At 47.9% G+C, this 21,480-nt stretch overlaps 1 long non-coding RNA gene across 1 annotated transcript; it reads left to right on the top strand.

The window, feature by feature from the left end:
* Nucleotides 1-364: 364 nt before the first annotated feature.
* Nucleotides 365-1,911, top strand: LOC148140817 (uncharacterized). The gene is made up of 2 exons (XR_015753086.1): nucleotides 365-401; nucleotides 1,460-1,911. It is a non-coding gene; the product is annotated as an uncharacterized LOC148140817 (long non-coding RNA).
* Nucleotides 1,912-21,480: the final 19,569 nt, after the last annotated feature.

Here is a 21,480-nt window from a genome sequence, read left to right as displayed (position 1 = left end):
CTAACCACTGAGCCATCCGTGCTGCCCCTATTAGAGTGTAGAGCTATATTTGCCAGGGTGTTGCTCAGGGTGATGGGTCCGTCTCCTCACAATGCTGTTTCTCAGCCAACACTCTCTTATCGTCCTGTTTCTCTACTCCATGTCCCCAGTGCTCTCCTTCGAATTGTCACCCTCCATTCTCTTCCCCCACTGCCCCTCCCTCCACTCACTCACCCTTAATTCCCAATGGGGGGTGGGCTCAGAGAGTCTGGTTAGTTAGTGCTGAGGGTGATTAAATCCTGGGTCCACTGAGTGATAGAGAATATCTCACACTGTCTCATTTTATATTTGATATAACTTCTCACATTCTGTTTTTATTTTCTCAGCTTCTGATATCTCTGGTGCAGCTTCTTCATGATTCAGTAAGTGACATGTCAACTTTTCTCTGACGGAAATTTATTCAGATTTATATTCTCTAGATTTATTTGTAGCATTTTCACATCCCTCCTAACCCTGTCCCACCCTCCCAGACACTGTTAAACCCTGTCAGACTAATTCCCCTCCCCTCCTGGCTCTGTCCCACCCTCCCAGTCACTGTTAAACCCTGTCAGACTAATTCCCCTCCCCTCCTGGCCCTGTCCCACCCTCCCAGTCACTGTTATATCCTGTCAGACTAATCCCCCTCCTCTCCTGACCCTGTCCGACCCTCCCAGTCACTGTTAAACCCTGTCAGACTAATTCCCCTCCTCTCCTGACCCTGTCCCACCCTCCCAGTCACTGTTAAACCCTGTCAGACTAATTCCCCTCCCCTCCTGACCCTGTCCCACCCTCCCAGACACTGTTCAACCCTGTCAGACCAATTCCCCTCCCCTCCTAACCCTGTTCCAAGCTCCCAGACACTGTCAAACCCTGTCAAACTGATTCCCCTCCCCTCCTGACCCTGTCCCACCCTCCCAGTCACTGTTAAACCCTGTCAGACTAATTCCCCTCACCTCCCCGACCCAGTCCCATCCTCCCAGACACTGTTAAACCCTGTCAGACTAATTCCCCTCCCCTCCTGACCCTGTCCCACTCTCCCAGACACTGTTAAACCCTGTCAGACTAATTCCCCTCCCCTCCTGACCCTGTCCCACCCTCCCAGACACTGTTAAACCCTGTCAGACCAATTCCCCTCCCCTCCTGACCCTGACCCACCCACCCAGTCACTGGTAAACCCTGTCCGATTAATTCCCCTCCCCTTCCCAACCTGAAGTGAGTGCCTTGTATCTGTCCATTCCTGACCTTGTGGGTTTCCTGGGCCCCACTGCAGGACATTACTGGAGCCTCATTGCGGAATAAAAGGACTCTCCTGTTCCAGTGTGAACATGGACACCATTGTCTATCCTTCCATATCACAGCAGACACACAGAATTACAGCTCATTGTTCACACTCAATTCCTTCAGGACTGAGGTCAATTTTTCTGGGAATGTGTTTCCACAGATTGGGCAGTGGTTCCCAGATCCCCAGGTTTGGATCCTGATTCTTCAAGTGAGACCTTCTCAAGCCGTGTTTCCATCCCGTCTCAGAAATGTGAGCAGTGTCACCGTCAGAGGGATCTTCACAGATGGTTCCTCCCTCACACTTTCTCATCCTCACTGTCTTCAGTGGGTCACTGATTGACCTGAAATGAAGCAACGTCCTGAGGGAACTCGGAGACAGTTTTTATATTGAAAGAAATTGATTTTGCATTTGACGTTTACAAATTTCAAATGTTATGTAAATCTCTGTACATAAATATCAGTTTTACATATTCTAATTCTTAAATAAGTATATAAATATTATAAATCTGAGTTATTGTTGAATACTAATATCTATCACTACTTATCACCATTGTTTAACTACAATCACCAATATGTGTCATTTGTAATAATTAAAAGTTATTTATTGACTTATTAATTTTGATATTTTTATTAATATTTCACAAGAACAATTCTATTCATTTACACAGCAGCAGCTTGTGGCTCTTGGAACCAGCAGATGCTGAGCTTCAATTCAATGTGAACTGGGGGAGTTAAGACCATATCCATCTGCCTCTATTGTAAAATCCAATTCCCAGATGATTACTCCTTACCCGTCAACACAATCAGGGAAAGTCCATTCCCAGAGAGTGAGAACACACAAGTGTGAAGGAATGGAGATTGTGTCAGAACCTGATGGAGATTCTGGACATCGCTTCCATTCCATCGATATTCCCTGAGGATGTGAGTGTGTGTGGTGGGTTTGATCAACATCAGACTTGTACTAAAGGACATAGCTGCTAGACTGGGTCTGCAGCAGGTGGTGAGGGAACCAACAAGAGGGAAAAACATACTTGATTCCATCTTTCCAATCTGCCAGCTGCAGGTACAAATGTCCATGACAGTCTCAGTGAGAGTGACCATCGCACTGTCCTTGTGGAGGCAAAGTCCCACTGTCACATTGGGAATAACCTCCATCGTATTGTGTGGTACTATCACTGTGTTAAATGGAACAGACTTGGATCAGATCTAGCAGCTCAAGCCTGGGTATCCATGAGGCACTGTGGGCCACCAACAGCAGCAGAACCATACTCCAGCACAATCTGTAACCTCATGGCCTGGCATAACCCCCACTGAACCATTAGCACCAAACCAGGGGATTAACCCTGGTTCAATGGGGAGTGCAGGAGGGCATGCCAGGAGCAGCACCAGGCATACCTGAAGATGAGGTGTCAACCTGGTGAAGCCACCAAACAGGACGACTTGCATGTCACATAACATAAGCAGCAAGTGACAGACAGAGCTAAGTGATCCCACAACCAACGGATCCGATCTCAGCTCTGCAGTCCTGCCACATCCAGCCAACTCACTGGAGGCTCCACAAATATTCCCACTCTCACTGATGAAACAGCCCATTACACCAGTGTGAAAGATAGGCCTGAAGGTTTCACAGCAATCTTCAGTCAGAAGTGTCATCTCAGCCTCCTCCAGTGGTCCCCAGCATTACAGATACCAGTCTTCAGCCAATTCAATTCACTCCACGTGATATCAAGAAACAGTTGAAGACACTGGGTACTGCAAAGGCTTCAGTCCCTGACAACATTCAGGCAATAGTCCTGAAGGCTTGTGCTCGAGAACTTGCCACTCCCCAATCCAAACTGTTCCAGTCCAGTTACAACACTGGCATCTACCCAACAATGTAGAAAATTGCCCGGGTATATCTTAGACACAAAAAGCAGGACAAACCCAATCTGCCCCATCAGTCTCCTCTCGATCATCAGTAAAGTGATGGAAGGTGTCATTAACAGTGCTATCAAGCAGCACCTGCTCAGCAATAACCTGCTCAGTGACACCCAGTTTGGGCTCTGCCAGGGTCACTCAGCTCCTGACCTCAATACAGCCTTGGTTCGAACATGGACAAAAGAGCTGAATTCCAGAGGGGAGGTGGGAGTGACAGCCCCTGACATCAAGGCTGCATTTGACCGAGTGTGGCATCATGGAACCCGAGCAGAACTGGAACCAATGGGTATTGGGGGAAATCTCTCCAGTGGATAGATTCACACCTGACACATAGGAAGGTGGTCTTGGTTGTTGGAGGTCAGTCATCTCAGCTCCAGGAAAGCTCTGCAGGTGTCCCTCAGCGTGATGTCCTAGACCCAACCATCTTCAGCTGCTTCATCAATGACCTTCCCTCCATCATAAGGTCAGAAATGGGGATGCTTGCCAGTGATTGCATAATGTTCAGCACGAATTGCAACTCCTCAGACACTGAAGCAGTCCATGTTCAAATGCAACAAGGTCTGGACAATATCCAGGCTTGGGCTGACAAGTGGCAAGTAACATTTGCGCCACACAAATGCCAAGTTATAACCATCACCAACAAGAGACAATCTCACCACCACCCCTTTGCATTCAATGGTGTTACCATCACTGAATCCCCCCACTGTCAACAGCCTGTGAGTTATCATTGATCAGAAACTCAACTGTCCTCACCACATAAATGTAGTGGCTACAAGAGCAGGTCAGAGGCTAGAAATACTGCAGTGAGTAACTCGTCTCCTGATTTCCCAAAGTCTGTCCACCAACTACAAGACACAGGTCAGGAGTGTGATGGAATACTCCCTGCTTGCCTGGATGAGTACAGCCATCTCAACACTGAAGAAGCTTGATACCATCCAGGACTTAGTAACCCAACTGATTGGCACTGTATCCACCAACATCCAGTCCCTCCACCACTGACGCTCAGTTACAGCAGTGTTTGCTATCTACAGAAATTCATCAAAGATCCTTAAACAGTGCCTTCCAAACCCACAACCACCTCCATCTGGAAAGTCAAGGTCAGCAGATAAATGGGAACACCACCACCTTCATGTTCCCCTCCAAGCCACTCACCATCCTGACTCGGAAATATATCACCATCCCTTCACTGTTGCTGGCCAAAATCCTGGATTTCCCTCCCTCATGGCATTGTGGCTCAACCCACTGGAGGTAGACTGCAGCAGTTCAAGAAGGCAGATCACCACCACCTTCTCAAGGGCAACTAGGGACGGGTAATAAATGCTGGCCAGCCAGAGACACCCACATCCCACAAAAACAGAATCAATACAAAAACTGGGGGAGGTGTGATACATGGTTATTGTCTCTGGAGGAGGAATCCCGTGACCAAAGTATCATTCCAGAATGAGAAGCCTCTTTCTCCTCCAGGGAGTTGTTCAATGTTCACACCTGGATGTGACAGGACAGCAGAGCTTCGATCTTATCTATCGGTTGTGGAAACACTAAGTTCTGACTCTACTCCCTCTGCTGTTTACTGCACAATCAGTCCTGATCTGTCACTTCACTGACCACACCATCACTTACAAGTTCCCCTCCAAGCCACTCACCATCCTGACTTGGATGTATATTGCACTTGGTTCACTGTCACTGGGTCAAAATCCTGGAATTCCCTCCCACCACCACATGAGTTGCTGCTGTTCAGGAAGATAGCTCTCCCCCACCTTCTCAAGGACTGTTAGGGACGGGAAATAAATTCCAGCAGCCAGTGATTCCCACGTCTCTCCAGTGGATAAAAAGACATCACTTTTCAGCTCTGCCTGGTCCTGCTCCTGTGATCCCTCCCACATTCCTCATTGAACCGGGGTTGGTCCCCTGGCTTGGTGGTAATGAGAGACTGGGGGGTTGGGGTGAGCCATGAGGTTACAGTTTGTATTGGATGGCAGTTCTGCTGGTGTTGATGACCCACAGTACCTCATGGACACACAGTCTTCATCTGCTCGATCTGTTCACATCCCACAGGAGGGGAGGGAGGGGGTGTGCCATGAGGTTTAATGGGGAAATGTGTTCCCATCTGATGGTTATTGGGAGGAGCAGGGTGCAGTGAAGGGGCTGTAACCACCCGGCCCCCACTGGGTTCTCTGTACCTGACCCTCACCATCAATCTCCCCCCACCCCCACCCCCCGACCCCACCCCCAACACTGGTTCCCTGTACCTGAGTCTCACCATCAATCCTCCCTCCCCCCCCCCCCCCACACTGGGTTCTCCGTACCTGACTCTCACCATCAATCCCTCCCTCCCCCAACACTCGCTTCTCTGTACCTGACTCTCACCATCAATCCCCCCCTCCCCCTCCCACACTGGGTTCTCTGTACCTGACCCTCACCATCAATCCCCCCCTCCCCCTCCCACACTGGGTTCTCTGTACCTGACCCTCACCATCAATCTCCCCGTGCCCCCCCACCACACGCTGGGTTCTCTGTACCTGACCCTCACCATCAATCCCCCCTCCCCACTCCACACTGGGTTCTCTGTACCTGACTCTCACCATCAATCCCCCCTCCCCCTCCCACACTGGGTTCTCTGTACCTGACTCTCACCATCAATCTCCCCTCCCCACTCCACACTGGGTTCTCTGTACCTGACCCTCACCATCAATCTCCCCGTGCCCCCCCACCACACGCTGGGTTCTCTGTAACTGACTCGCACCATCAATCCCTCCTCCCCCCACCCCCCACACTGGGTTCTCTGTAACTGACCCTCACCATCAATTCCCCCTCCCCCCCACACTGGGTTCTCTGTAACTGACCCTCACCATCAATTCCCCCTCCCCCCCACACTGGGTTCTCTGTAACTGACCCTCACCATCAATTCCCCCTCCCCCCCACACTGGGTTCTCTGTACCTGACCCTCACCATCAATCCCCCTCCCCCCTCACACTGGGTTCCCTGTACCTGACTCTCACCATCAATCCCCCTCCCCCACACTGGGTTCTCTGTACCTGACCCTCACCATCAATCCCCCCCCCGCTCACACTGGGTTCTCTGTACCTGACTCTCACCATCAATCCCACCCCCTCTCACACTGGGTTCTCTGTACCTGACTCTCACCATCAATCCCCCTCCCCCACACTGGGTTCTCTGTACCTGACCCTCACCATCAATCCCCCCCCCCCCCACACTGGGTTCTCTGTACCTGACTCTCACCATCAATCCCCCTCCCCCACACTGGGTTCTCTGTACCTGACTCTCACCATCAATCCCCCCCCCTCTCACACTGGGTTCTCTGTACCTGACTCTCACCATCAATCCCCCTCCCCCACACTGGGTTCTCTGTACCTGACCCTCACCATCAATCCCCCTCCCCCCACACTGGGTTCCCTGTACCTGACCCTCACCATCAATCCCCCTCCCCCACACTGGGTTCTCTGTACCTGACCCTCACCATCAATCCCCCCCCCTCTCACACTGGGTTCTCTGTACCTGACTCTCACCATCAATCCCCCTCCCCCACACTGGGTTCTCTGTACCTGACTCTCACCATCAATCCCCCCCCCACACTGGGTTCTCTGTACCTGACTCTCACCATCAATCCCCCTCCCCCACACTGGGTTCTCTGTACCTGACTCTCACCATCAATCCCCCTCCCCCACACTGGGTTCTCTGTACCTGACTCTCACCATCAATCCCCCTCCCCCACACTGGGTTCTCTGTACCTGACTCTCACCATCAATCCCACCCCCTCTCACACTGGGTTCTCTGTACCTGACCCTCACCATCAATCCCCCCCCCCCCCACACTGGGTTCTCTGTACCTGACTCTCACCATCAATCCCCCTCCCCCACACTGGGTTCTCTGTACCTGACCCTCACCATCAATCCCCCCCCCTCTCACACTGGGTTCCCTGTACCTGACTCTCACCATCAATCCCCCCCTCCCCCTCCCACACTGGGTTCTCTGTACCTGACCCTCACCATCAATCCCCCCCTCCCCCTCCCACACTGGGTTCTCTGTACCTGACCCTCACCATCAATCTCCCCGTGCCCCCCCACCACACGCTGGGTTCTCTGTACCTGACCCTCACCATCAATCCCCCCTCCCCACTCCACACTGGGTTCTCTGTACCTGACTCTCACCATCAATCCCCCCTCCCCCTCCCACACTGGGTTCTCTGTACCTGACTCTCACCATCAATCTCCCCTCCCCACTCCACACTGGGTTCTCTGTACCTGACCCTCACCATCAATCTCCCCGTGCCCCCCCACCACACGCTGGGTTCTCTGTAACTGACTCGCACCATCAATCCCTCCTCCCCCCACCCCCCACACTGGGTTCTCTGTAACTGACCCTCACCATCAATTCCCCCTCCCCCCCACACTGGGTTCTCTGTAACTGACCCTCACCATCAATTCCCCCTCCCCCCCACACTGGGTTCTCTGTAACTGACCCTCACCATCAATTCCCCCTCCCCCCCACACTGGGTTCTCTGTACCTGACCCTCACCATCAATCCCCCTCCCCCCTCACACTGGGTTCCCTGTACCTGACTCTCACCATCAATCCCCCTCCCCCACACTGGGTTCTCTGTACCTGACCCTCACCATCAATCCCCCCCCCGCTCACACTGGGTTCTCTGTACCTGACTCTCACCATCAATCCCACCCCCTCTCACACTGGGTTCTCTGTACCTGACTCTCACCATCAATCCCCCTCCCCCACACTGGGTTCTCTGTACCTGACCCTCACCATCAATCCCCCCCCCCCCCACACTGGGTTCTCTGTACCTGACTCTCACCATCAATCCCCCTCCCCCACACTGGGTTCTCTGTACCTGACTCTCACCATCAATCCCCCCCCCTCTCACACTGGGTTCTCTGTACCTGACTCTCACCATCAATCCCCCTCCCCCACACTGGGTTCTCTGTACCTGACCCTCACCATCAATCCCCCTCCCCCCACACTGGGTTCCCTGTACCTGACCCTCACCATCAATCCCCCTCCCCCACACTGGGTTCTCTGTACCTGACCCTCACCATCAATCCCCCCCCCTCTCACACTGGGTTCTCTGTACCTGACTCTCACCATCAATCCCCCTCCCCCACACTGGGTTCTCTGTACCTGACTCTCACCATCAATCCCCCCCCCACACTGGGTTCTCTGTACCTGACTCTCACCATCATTCCCCCTCCCCCACACTGGGTTCTCTGTACCTGACCCTCACCATCAATCCCCCTCCCCCACACTGGGTTCTCTGTACCTGACTCTCACCATCAATCCCCCTCCCCCACACTGGGTTCTCTGTACCTGACTCTCACCATCAATCCCACCCCCTCTCACACTGGGTTCTCTGTACCTGACTCTCACCATCAATCCCCCTCCCCCACACTGGGTTCTCTGTACCTGACTCTCACCATCAATCCCCCTCCCCCACACTGGGTTCTCTGTACCTGACCCTCACCATCAATCCCCCCCCCCCCCACACTGGGTTCTCTGTACCTGACCCTCACCATCAATCCCCCCCCCCCCCCCACACTGGGTTCTCTGTACCTGACTCTCACCATCAATCCCCCTCCCCCACACTGGGTTCTCTGTACCTGACCCTCACCATCAATCCCCCCCCCTCTCACACTGGGTTCCCTGTACCTGACTCTCACCATCAATCCCCCTCCCCCACACTGGGTTCTCTGTACCTGACCCTCACCATCAATCCCCCTCCCCGCTCACACTGGATTCTCTGTACCTGACCCTCACCATCAATCCCCCTCCCCTCTCACACTCGGTTCTCTGTACCTGGCTCTCACCATCAATCCCACCCCCCCACCCTGCAGATATATGGGAACACCACCACCTTCATGTTCCCCTCCAAGCCACTCACCATCCTGACTTGGAAATATATTGCCATTACTTCACTGTCGGTGGGGGGGAGCCTGGGTGTTTCTCTCTCTGCACTCCCCCCTTCCACACTCCCCTCCCCCAGGGTCTGAGTGTCTCCCCTGTGACTCAGTACCAGGAAGAACACCAGGGTCCATGGGATTCCCAGCCAGCCCAGGGTTAGCAGTGACTGATACTGACCTGTGACCCATGACCCAGGGTGACACCATGCCTCTGTGGTTCGCACTTCTGCCTCACAGCACCAGGGACCTGAGTTTGATTCCAGCCTTGGGCGACAGTCTGTGTGGAGTTTCCCTGAGTCTGCATGGGGTTCCTCCGGGTGCTCCAGTTTCCTGCCGCAGTCGAACAGGTGCACCTTGGGTGGATTGGCCATGCTCAATTGCCCAGTGTCCAGGGATGTGCATGTGGATTAGCTATGGAACATGCAGGGTTACGGGATGGAATAGAGTGGTGGGTCTGGGTGGGAAAATCTTGAGAGGGTCGGTGTTGACTCAATGGGCCGAATAGCCTGTTTCCACACTGTAGGGATTCTATGACTCATGAATGGCCTTTAATCTCCCAGTTCCCAGAGACAGAATGGAAAGCTGAATTCTGTACTCATCGGGAGAGACTCAGGGAAAACACAGGGAGGTAAAGGAAAGGATCACAACATTCTGGGAATACACTGCCCCTATTCCAATCAGGGACTGGGAATTAAACACTCTGAGGGGAAACAGCTTCTGTTTACAAACTGGAAAAACCAGTAACACAACAATCTTTGGAGACTGCACCCTATTTGTTGAGAAATTTGATCCATTGTTTGATGTGAAGCTGCAGAAGCAGAAAAATGGAACAAGTGCTAAGTGATGACCCGGTCCCAGTGACGGGGAAGCTCCAGCACAGCCAGGCTGAGGTTCAGGCTCTGAGCCAGTAAGGCTGGGGCTGAGAAGAGGCCTCCCCCACCAGCTCAAGGAGCATCAGGACAGCACGAGGACCCTGGGATCCCCCTCTCACAGTAAACATATGGCTCAGTCCTTCCAACTGGGGGAGGTGACGGTACATCGGGATTGTCCCTGGAGCAGGAATCCAGCAACCCAAGTGGAGCCTCCTCCTCCTACATTGAGTTGTTGAATGATCATGACTGGATGTGGTAGGACAGCAGATCTGATCTGTTGGTTGTGGAATCACTGAGCTCTGTCTCTGCTGCTCCTATTGTTTCTGCAACCTCGTCCTGTTCTGTAGCTTCACCGAGGAACACCATCATCTGCAAGTTCCCTCAAAGCCACTCACCATCCTGACCATCCATTCCTTCACTGTCACTGGCTCCAAATCTTGGAATTCCGTCCCTCCCTAATGACATTGTGGGTCTGCCTCCAGCACATGGAATGCTCCATGAGGATCACTGGGGAGATGGGTTCTCCCATGACTGCAGGGAACCAGCTGAATCTCCATGTTGGATTCTCTGTACCAGACTCTCACCATCAACTCCCATACTGGATCCTCTGGAACTAAACGTCCCACACCACTCTCTGTCATTAATCCACTCCATGAAGCCCCCACACCACACTCTTCGTTTCTCTCTCTGCACTCCCCTCCCTCCCCCAGGGTCTGAGTGTCTCCCCTGTGACTGTGTCCTGAATTAGGCTCAGTACCAGGAAGAACACCAGGGACAATGGAATTCCCAGCCAGCCGAGGGTTAGCAGTGACTGATACTGACCTGTGACCCATGAATGGCCTTAACTCTCCCAGGTCGCATTGAACTGACCCTCAACAACTGCTGATACGAGGACCCACAAGCTGCTGAGTGAAAATCTCGTGAAATTATTAGCAATGAATTCAATCAACAACGAACAATTATTTATTGATGACTAACCACAATTATCAGCATTTACAGTCAGTTTAATGATATAAATGGGAAAAGATTGTTTTCTCATTTGCATATTTGCTTTGTAAAAATTGTAAAAAAATTGAATCCAATTTGCATGACACAAAGTGCAAAGTCAGTCACATCCTTTCAGTGCAGTCTGCGGCTCTCTGAGCTGCCTCACCACATTTATAATTGTCGGTTATATTTTACAATATACAGATCACGTTAATCAGACAGCTCCCTCAAGGGGTTTTATAAGGTCATCAATCTCTTCCTGTAGTGTGGTGGGAGGGCTGCAGACAAAGACCTTGCTTCATTCAGCATCTATGGGACTTGAAATCCCTTTCCATGAAATGCCCCATTCTGGGTCTCACATATTATTGGTGAATGAGGTTTGGCTCTGAAAGGGTTAATGCTGAGGAGTACATTAAGCACTGCCCAATATGATGATGTCACATGGACTTGGGTGAAGAGATCAGCTGTGGATGTTGAAGGGGTGAGACCCAGCATGGATATCTCCCTCATCGTCTGTAAAACAATGTCCCCCTCACTCCCCAACGCCAGTGTATCCTGGACCGAGATGTTACCATGAAGTAAACTCAGTCCTGTTTAAAACAAGAGCCTGTTCTCATTAGCTTCTCAACTAACCACTTGACCAACCAGGTCCTGGAGATTCCAACCAGGAAAGAGAATGGTCACATTTAATCTCTCAGATGGAACTGGAGGAGCTGTGGGGAGGATCCATCTTACCCTACGTGTCTGAAAAGTCAATGGTTCATGGTGTCAATCCCTTCAAACAGCCGTGGAAGTGTTCTTGAAGAGCTCGAGGTTAATGAGGTCTGGGTACCACTCTGTGGTAGACTGGAATTTTACCTTCCTAACATCTCCATCATTGCACAATGAAGGACCAACGCCATCCAGATAATGAACCATCACTGGGTATCTTTATCTAACACTGTATCTATATCTGTGTGTGTGTGTCCATCAGTATGTTGTGTGTGGGTGCAAACAGATGTCTCTGACTTTGTACTTATCCCCATCCGTGTATATCTTTCTACACTCCTGAGTGAGCTGTGTATGAGTGCACACTGACATATCTAACACTGACCTATCTCTGTCCATCTCCCTTTCATTATCTGCCTTTTCTCTCTCACTCTGTGCAATCCACCTACTGACAGGATCCTGCTCTCTGTCTGTGAAATGTGGATCGTGTATTCAGACCACATTATGATCTGGAATCACTTTCCCCTGAGCTACCTCACACTGCCAATGGAGATCAGGTGGTTAAACAAGATCCTGACACTAAAGTCCATCTAAAAGCTGAGCTGCCAGCTATCGATGCTCTGACCATGAATCACGGTGACAATGTTCAGCTCATGTGGTTCCAGTGTCTGAGGATCCAATCCTGAAGATGGTCTTATTGGGTAAGTTCAGAGTGAACAGTAAGATTATAATGTCTGTTTCAAAGTGACTCTGACACAAAGCAACACAGATGTCTGTCATTGGGAACAAGTTGTTGAAGATGAGAAAGGGTGAGGGAAACCAGCCCTAAAGATCCCTTCGACTGAGAGAGCCATCACCTTGCTGACACTGGATGGAGCCACTCCTGGGGAAAGTCTCACCTGAAGAATCAGGATTCTGACCTGGTGGATCTGGGATCCACTGTTCAATTTGTGGAAGCACATTCCCAAGAAAAATCTATCTCAATCATTCGTTAAAACCTGGTTATAGAGTCATGGAGATGTACAGCACAGAAACAGACAGTTTGGTCCAACACATCCAAGCTGACCAGTTATCTTGACGTCATCCAGTCCCACTTGCCAGCACCCGGCCCATATCCCTCCAAACCCTTCCTGTTCATTTAACCTTCCTGATGCCTTTTAAATGCAATTGTACCAGCCTCCACTACTTCCTCTGGCAGCTCATTCCATACACGTAACATACTCCATGTGAAAACGTTGCACTTGAGATCTCTTTTATATCTTTCCCCTCTCACCCTAAACCTATGCCTCTAGTTCTGGATTCCTCCAGCCCATGTCTATTTATCCTATCCATGCCCCTCATAATTTTGTAAACCTCCATAAGGTCACCCCTCAGCCTCCAATGCTCCAGGGAAAACAGCCCCAGCCTGTTCAGCCTCTCCCTATAGCTCAAGTCCTCCAACCCTGGTAACATCCTTATACATCTTTTCTCAAGCCTTTCAAGTTTCACAACATCTTTCTGAAAGGAAGGAGACCATCATTGTATGCAATATTTCAAAAGTGGCCTAACCAATGTCCTGTACAGCTGCAACATGACCTCTCAACTCCTGTACTCAATATTCTGACCACTAAAGGAAAGCATACCAAAAGCCTTCTTTACTATCCTATCTACCTGTAACTCTACATTCAAGAAGCTATGAACCTGCACTCCAAGGTCTTTTTGTTCAGCAACACTCCCTGGGACCTTACCATTAAGTGTATAAGTCCTGCCAAGATTTGCTTTCCCAAAATGCAGCACCTCACATTTATCTGAATTAAACACCATCTGCTACTCCTCAGCCCTCTTTTTGTCCACTGTATGGAAAGTTCCCCATTACCCTTTCCTTTCACAGCTTATCGGGCCATCTGTCCAATGATATGCCGGAAGAACATGACTTGGATTTTTGTGAACTCACTGTTCACCAGGTTTAGCACCAAGCACGCCTTCTGAAGTTGATTGAATAATTCTGAGAGATACTCCAAATGATCCTTCCACATGTGTCTGAAAATGACAAGATCATCCAAGTACACCACACAATCGAACAATCCCAAAATGGCCTTCTTAGTTAGTCTTCAAAATATGGTATTTTTCGTGTCAAAAGACATCACTTTGATCTGGTAAAGGCTGCTCGCTGTCATATAAGCCACAATTGACTTCACTCTTTCAGTTAAAGTCACCTGCCAGTATCCTCTGAGTAGTTCAAGCTGAGAAATGTAAGTTGCTTGTCCCACCTTCTCAATGTAATCTTTCAATCTTGGCATAGGGTACAAAGCAGGTTCCATCACTGCGTTGTATTTTCGATAGTCCACACAAAATTGTTGGGTACCATCTGGTTTTGGTACCATCACTATGCGTGAGCTCCATTCACTGCAACTCATTCAATTATGTCATCGCTCAGCATGTTTTCAAACTCTTTTGGAACTTTTAGCAATTTCAAAATATTAAGTCTACAAGAATGTTTCTTCATTGGAAAAGCATTTCCTATATTTCCACCATGAGCAATTACTTGACTACTTCCCGGCTTATTCCCACATATCTTTATGTGATTGCAATCAGACTTTCAGGTCAGTTTGATTTTCCTGTGGAAGGGAACTCAGTAATTTAGTGCAAGTTTCTTCATTGTCCAATTTAATTTGAGGAAAATCAAATTCAGACTCATTTGGATTTGGGTCTTCCCTCTGAGTTGTAACAAGTATCCATTCTCATCTCACTTTTCTTCCTTCTCAAACACCTTCTGAGCAAATTCCCACCCTGTTTCCTTTCTACCTGACGTTCTTATCCAATAATTCCCCTCACTCAATTTCCTTTTGATTCAATAAAGCCAACTAACCCTTGCCTTTTAATGTTCACCTCCCACTGTCAGTAACACTATCACCTTATCCCCATTAACAAAACTACAAATGTCTGAGCACCTGTTTGCTTCCTGAACCACCACATGGCGTGCTGGGTTTACACACTGTCCAGCCAACTCACCCACTCTATTTAATTTCTCCCTAATATTTATCAAGTAGTCCTAATACTTAGTCTCTTCAATATTGACTCTTCAATATTTCCTGAATTAATTTAAATGGTCCCCCCACCTCATGTCCGAATACAAATTCAAATTTAGCTGATTTATTAGGTACATCCCAAATTGAAAAAAATGTACAAATACAATTTTGTTCTCCCAGTTGTGATGACACTGTGGCATTAAGTGGTGGATTTTACCCTGGTTTTTATTTGAAGAGAGATTTTAAGGGAGAGGTACTGAGCAGTCCAGCTGAGCCGTGAGAGTAAACAGCTTGTGAGGCCTTGGGGATTTTATAAGTTGGAATAATAGAAGCAGCCTGAATGACCCTGTGGGGTCAAGCTCCCACAGAACCAGGATTTTTTTATACCTTTCAACAGTTGCTGTTGGGTTTTGAAGACGTGGAATCTATTTATCCCTCTCTCAGTTACAGCCAAAAGCTGGGGGTTCTCTTCCTGTTATTGCAGTTGGATGTGAGACAGTCTGTTTTCTGAATTTACAATTTGCCAAGAATATATTTATGGGATATTACTCTATTGGAACAGTTAATTACTAATAGTTATTGCTTCAATTATTCTGTTATGTTTTTAATAGAGTTGTTATTTTGTTGTATTTTGACTACAGTGGGGGAATAAAGTGTGTTCTGCTTTAAATCCGGTAGATGGACCAATCAAATTGCATCTGGAATGCAGCATCTCATGTTGAGCTTTAAAATAAGAAAAAGTTAGTGTCCAGACTATCTTCTGAATATTTTGAGGGGATTTGGTCTGGTTCATAACACAATCCCTTGGATGGTCTTGACTGTCTGCCCTCAAGATAGTGTTGAAATCCGGGTGTTCCCCAACAGGAAACCCTGGATGGATCAGGACATACAGAACCTGCTAAAAACCAGGTGTGAGGCCTTCACATCAGGAGACCCACTCAAATATAAGGAATCCAGGTGTGACCTTCACAGAGCCATGAAGACAGCCAAGGACCAAAACTGATCCAAACTCGAGACCCAGACAGACACCCGGCAACTATGGCAAAGGCTGAATGACATCACAGGCTTGAAAAAGAGACAGTGCAAGATAGCAGACGATGACACATCCCTCCCAGATCGTCTCAACACCTTCTATGCTTACTTTGAGCAGACCTCTGGTGGAGAGCTAACACCTATTCCAACAAGAGGTGTTGGAAATCCTGGAAAAGGTGAAAATAGATAAGTCCCCTGGGCCTGATGGCATTTATCCTAGGATTCTCTGGGAAGCAAGGGAGGAGATTGCAGAGCCATTGGCCTTGATTTTTATGTCCTCTTTGTCTACAGGAGTAGTCCCAGAAGACTGGAGGATAGCAAATGTGGTTCCCTTGTTCAAAAAGGGGAGTAGGGATAGCCCTAGTAACTATAGGCCGGTGAGTCTCACTTCTGTTGTGGGCAAAGTCTTAGAGAGAATTGTAAGGGATAGGATTTATGCACATCTGGATAGGAATAATGTGATCAAGGATAGTCAGCATGGTTTTGTGAAGGGCAAGTCGTGCCTCACAAACCTTATTGAATTCTTTGAAAAGGTGACGAAGGAGGTTGATGAGGGGAAAGCGGTAGATGTGGTATATATGGATTTTAGTAAGGCGTTTGATAAGGTTCCCCATGGTAGGCTACTGCAGAAAATACGGAGATATGGCATTGAGGGTGAGTTGGAGGTTTGGATTAGAAATTGGCTGGATGGAAGAAGACAGAGGGTAGTAGTTGATGGCAAAGTTTCTTCATGGAGTGCCGTCACTAGCGGTGTTCCACAAGGATCTGTTTTGGGACCATTGCTGTTTGTCATTTTTATAAATGACCTGGAAGAGGGGTTAGAAGGTTGGGTGAGCAAGTTTGCGGATGATACGAAAGTCGGAGGAGTTGTTGACAGTGAGGAAGCATGTGGCAGGTTACAGCAGGATATAGAGAAGCTGCAGAGCTGGGCAGAAAGGTGGCAGATGGAATTCAATGTAGCTAAGTGCGAGGTGATTCACTTTGGGAAGAATAACAAAAAGATGGGGTACTGGGCTAATGGTCGGATACTTGGTAGTGTGGATGAGCAGAGGGATCTTGGTGTCCATGTACACAGATCTCTGAAAGTTGCCACCCAGGTAAATCGTGCGGTGAGGAAGGCATATGGCGTACTGGCTTTTATTGGTAGAGGAATTGAGTTCCGGAGTCCTGAGGTCATGATGCAGTTGTATAAGACTCTGGTACGGCCGCATCTGGAATATTGTGTGCAGTTTTGGTCGCCATACTAAAGGAAGGATGTGGAGGCATTGGAACGGGTGCAGAGGAGGTTTACCAGGATGTTGCCTGGTATGGAAGGAAAATCGTATGAGGAAAGACTGAGGCACTTGGGGCTGTTTTCACTAGAGAAAAGAAGGTTTAGGGGTGACTTGATTGAGGTGTACAAGATGATTAGGGGGTTAGATAGGGTCGACAGTATGAACCTTTTCCCGCGTATTGAGTCGGGTATTACAAGGGGGCATAGCTTTAAATTAAGGGGGGGTAGATATAGGACTGATGTTAGGGGTAGGTTCTTCACTCAGCGAGTTGTTAGTTCATGGAATGCCCTGCCAGTAACAGTGGTGGACTCTCCCTCTTTATGGGCATTTAAGAGGGCATTGGATAGGTATATGGAGGATAGTGGGTTAGTGTAGTTTAGGTGGGCTTGGATCGGCGCAACATCGAGGGCCCAAGGGCCTGTACTGCGCTGTATTCTTCTATGTTCTATGTTCTATGTAAGTCCTGATGAACCTCTCCCAACTGTCGCTGCATCAGAGGTCAGGTCAGTTTTCCTGCGTGTGAATCCAAGCAACGTGATGGGACCAGAGTACCAGGCCGTGCACTCAGATCATGCGCAGATCAACTGGTAGAGGTCTTCTCGGACATCTACAACCTCTCTCGGCTCCCCACTGCTCTTGAGCCACTCCAATTTGCCCATTGGACCAACAGATCCACGTCAGATGCCATGTCACTTGCCCTTCACTCGTCCCTAGAACATCTTGACTCCAAGAACAGCTACATAAGAATCCTACTCATTGACTACAGTTCAGCCTCAACACTATTATCCCCTCGAGACTGATGACTAAACTTACTGATATTGGACTAATCCCCACTCTCTGCAACTGGATCCTTAGTTCCCTGTCCCACAGGCCACACTCAGTGAAGACTGGGGACAATATTTCATCCTCACTAACACTCAACACTGGAGGCCCCCAGGGGTGCGTACTCAGTCCCCTACTGTACTCACTATATACCCATGACTATGTCACCAAATACCAGACTAATGCCATTTACAAGTTCGCTGATGACACCACCACAGTCGATCGAATCTCAGATGGCAATGAACAGTCTACAGACGGGAGGTGGAAGACCTGGAAAAACGGTGCACTGAGAACAACCTAACTCTCAATGCCAGCAAAACCAAGGAACTCATTATTGACTTTCGGTGGGATGTTACTCCTGCCCCCCTGCACAGAGGTGGAACGAGTGGAGAGTGTCAAGCTCCTGGGAGTGGTCATCCACAACAAGCTTTCTTGGACTCTTCATGTGGACACACTGGTGACAAAGGCCCACCAATGTCTCTTCTTCCTCAGGCAGCTGAGGGAATTTGGCATGACGCTCTGCCAACGTTTATAGGTGTGCCATCGAGAGCATTCTGTCTGGATGTATCACAACCTGGTATGGCAACTGTACCATTCAAGATCGGAGACGGTTACAGAGAGTGGTGAACTTGGCCCAGACAATCACAAAGGCCAACCTCCCATCTATAGAATCCATCTACCAGGCCCGCTGTCAAGGAAAGGCCGCCAGCATTCTCAAAGCTCCATCCCACCCTGGCAATGTTTTTCTATAACCTCTACCATCAGGGAGAAGGTACAGAAGTCTGAACACATTCACCAGCTGGTTTCAAAACCGTTTCTACCCGACTGCTGTTAGAATACTGAATGGACTCACAAACTCTTAACATTCGCCTGTACCTGTGTTTTTGTTTTAGCCGCTGTTTACCTATTATTTACTATTTCTGCTATTTAAGTCTGTGATCTGCCTGTATTGCTCGCAAGACAAAATTTTTCACTGTGCCTCGGTACATGTAACAATAAATTCAATTCAATTTAAAGTTTGAATGCTCCCCCATTTCTGGATGGTACACAATTGATTTAAATTATTTAGATGCCTGAGCTCTTCATAATTTCCTTGAATAACTTTGATGTAAAATTTGATCCTTGTTCCAATTGCATTTCTACAGGTTGTCTGTAATGAGGGAAAAATACTGAGTAATTCTTCTCCACTCCTTTCAGCCATGCTATCTCATTCTGGAATGGCCTCTGGAAATCTCAGAGACACATCCATTATCGTCAACAAATATTGATCCCCACTTTTTGTTTTAGGGTTGGGTCTGATGCAAATAATTAAAACTTTTGTAAAAGATTCATCAAATGCTGGAATAGGTATTAAGGGTGTTGGTTTGATCAATAAATGAGTTTTCCAATTATCTGACATGCCTGACATGTCTGGCAAAATGCAACAACATTTTGAAGGGCTTTTGCCAGAACCATGGATTTTCCTGCTCCACGGATGCGGCCTGACCTGCTGTGCTTTTCCAGCACCACTGTAACCTTGCCTCTGATCTCCAGCATCTGCAGTCCTCACTTTCACCGAACATCTTTCTGCAGTCCAGGCCAATAAAAATAAACTTCTATTTTCCTTACTTCCAAATGACCTCCTACTGGTTACTCTCATGGTGCTACCCACAACACCTCCTTTATATCACACACCAGTAATACAACTTGATGAGCTTCTGCCCATTTTTCACCCACTTGAATATGTGATGGTCTCCATTTCCTCATCAACATTTCATTTTTAAGAGAGTGACATTGTGGGACAGGCGCAGATTCACCTTTTCGGTAAAACTGTATTATCTTTCCACCTTTCTGTTGTAATTTCGCTAACATCTCTGAGCTAGAAAACGTATGCTTTGTTCTTGCTTTTTCTCAACAAATTGAACAAATATAGTTTCTGATAATTGAATTTTAACTTGCTTATCTTTTCTCTTCGTTCTCTCCTTCTGTTCAACCTGTGGCTTTGTGACCTTGTTATCACACATTCAGGAATAATTCCAGAATGAACTGTTCTGGAACCGAGAATTTCTCTGTTACTCCATCCACCACTTTTCATCAGACCCTCTAACTTCACCTTACATGAAAGAACACTATGTTTCTCACCATGGACTCCATGTATTCTAGCAATACTTTTTCTGATTACACATCTCTGTATCTCTCCCTAGCAAAGATTGACTTGCTCCCATATCTCTAAAAATCTTAATTTCTTTTCCTACCCGTCTTGGTAAACATGAGGAAACTTTCCTCGCACAAGTGCTGCAAAGTTGAAGAGAGTACTTGTGGATTGGAAGGTAGAAAGCTAGAATTTGGTATTTGTAAAAGGCTAGGGGTGGATGGGGGAAAGCATTGCTTGGTCCCTTTAAAAATCTAGTGCTTTTTCTATGTTTAGAGATTTAAAATGGATGTCTGTGAACAGCAGCTTGAAGGTTTGCAAATCCACAGAGAGCACCCAAATTGAAACATTATATTGAAAGGCTATACAGTTAGCAGGCTAAACACCAGTTATTTTTTCAAGACAACAGGCTTTTGAATTTAGCCAATTAATTTGAGCAGCGACTTCGATACCAAAAATCTATTAAATTTAAGGCTGATGATTTTAACAACAGAAGACCAATCCTATTGTGTGAAATATTGATATGTCATCAAGGAGATGAAGGTAGGGGGCAGTTGGATAAAGACCCCAGAGCTAACTGCCCTCCAGCAGAGCCAATGGCCCTCAGCTCTTAAGAGAGAATCACTGGCTCTCACAGCCTCATCTATGTCTTAGAGAAAGTGCCATTAAAATAAAAATGGTACCAGTGGTACAGCTAGTTAATATTCCTGACAGAAGAATTGTTGGAGAAGGCATAGAACATTCCAGAAGGCACGTAACATGGATGTAATTTTGAGAGACTAAATATTTTTATGTATAAGTGGGACTGTTCTTTATTGGAACAGCATACCATTAGAATCTTGCTGTAATTGGGAATAGTTAGAAGTTAATCGGGATTAATTCTGCTTGTTAATAGTTTAGTTAATTTGTTCACTGTTCGAGTGAGATAAATAGATGGTAACGAATTGATTTTAAAGTGAGTGTCAGGGATTTATTTTATTGAACCGCTTGAAGTTGCTGAGGTACACCACTCTGCACACCCCCTTTTACAGATTATGAGGTGAGGTGTTCCTCTTTGGGGATGAGGGGGGTGGGAGGGGGGTGGAGTCAACCTCCACTTTATAACACAAGGAAATTCTTCGCAGTTTTAACTCTCTGCTCTTCATCATGAGTTGCCAATACTTCACAAAGTGAATTCTTGAACTCCAACAAAGTAGTCTCTCCAAGACTGTGATATGTGTCTGATTTATTTTCATGGCCTTATCCACTTCTCAATGTTACTTTGTTTGATTTTTTTCAAACTTTGACCAAGTTCTTCCGTTAGATTTTGAAATTGTTTTCTTTCAGCTTCTGGTACAAGTTCATATGAACATGAGACGGCTGTTTTTAGAATCATGGATTCATAGACTCCCTACAGTATGGGGACAGGCCATTTGGCCCAACAAGTCCACCCGACCCACCGAAGGGTATCCCACAAAGACCCCACACCCTGTGTCCTGCCAATGGGAGAAAGGTCAGTTTTCCC

This window comes from Chiloscyllium plagiosum, unplaced genomic scaffold (assembly GCF_037043375.1).
Source record: "Chiloscyllium plagiosum isolate Xiang-an unplaced genomic scaffold, Cpla_swu_hap1 HiC_scaffold_35, whole genome shotgun sequence".
Classification (NCBI taxonomy): domain Eukaryota; kingdom Metazoa; phylum Chordata; class Chondrichthyes; order Orectolobiformes; family Hemiscylliidae; genus Chiloscyllium; species Chiloscyllium plagiosum.
This window is presented reverse-complemented; position numbering and strand designations above follow the sequence as displayed.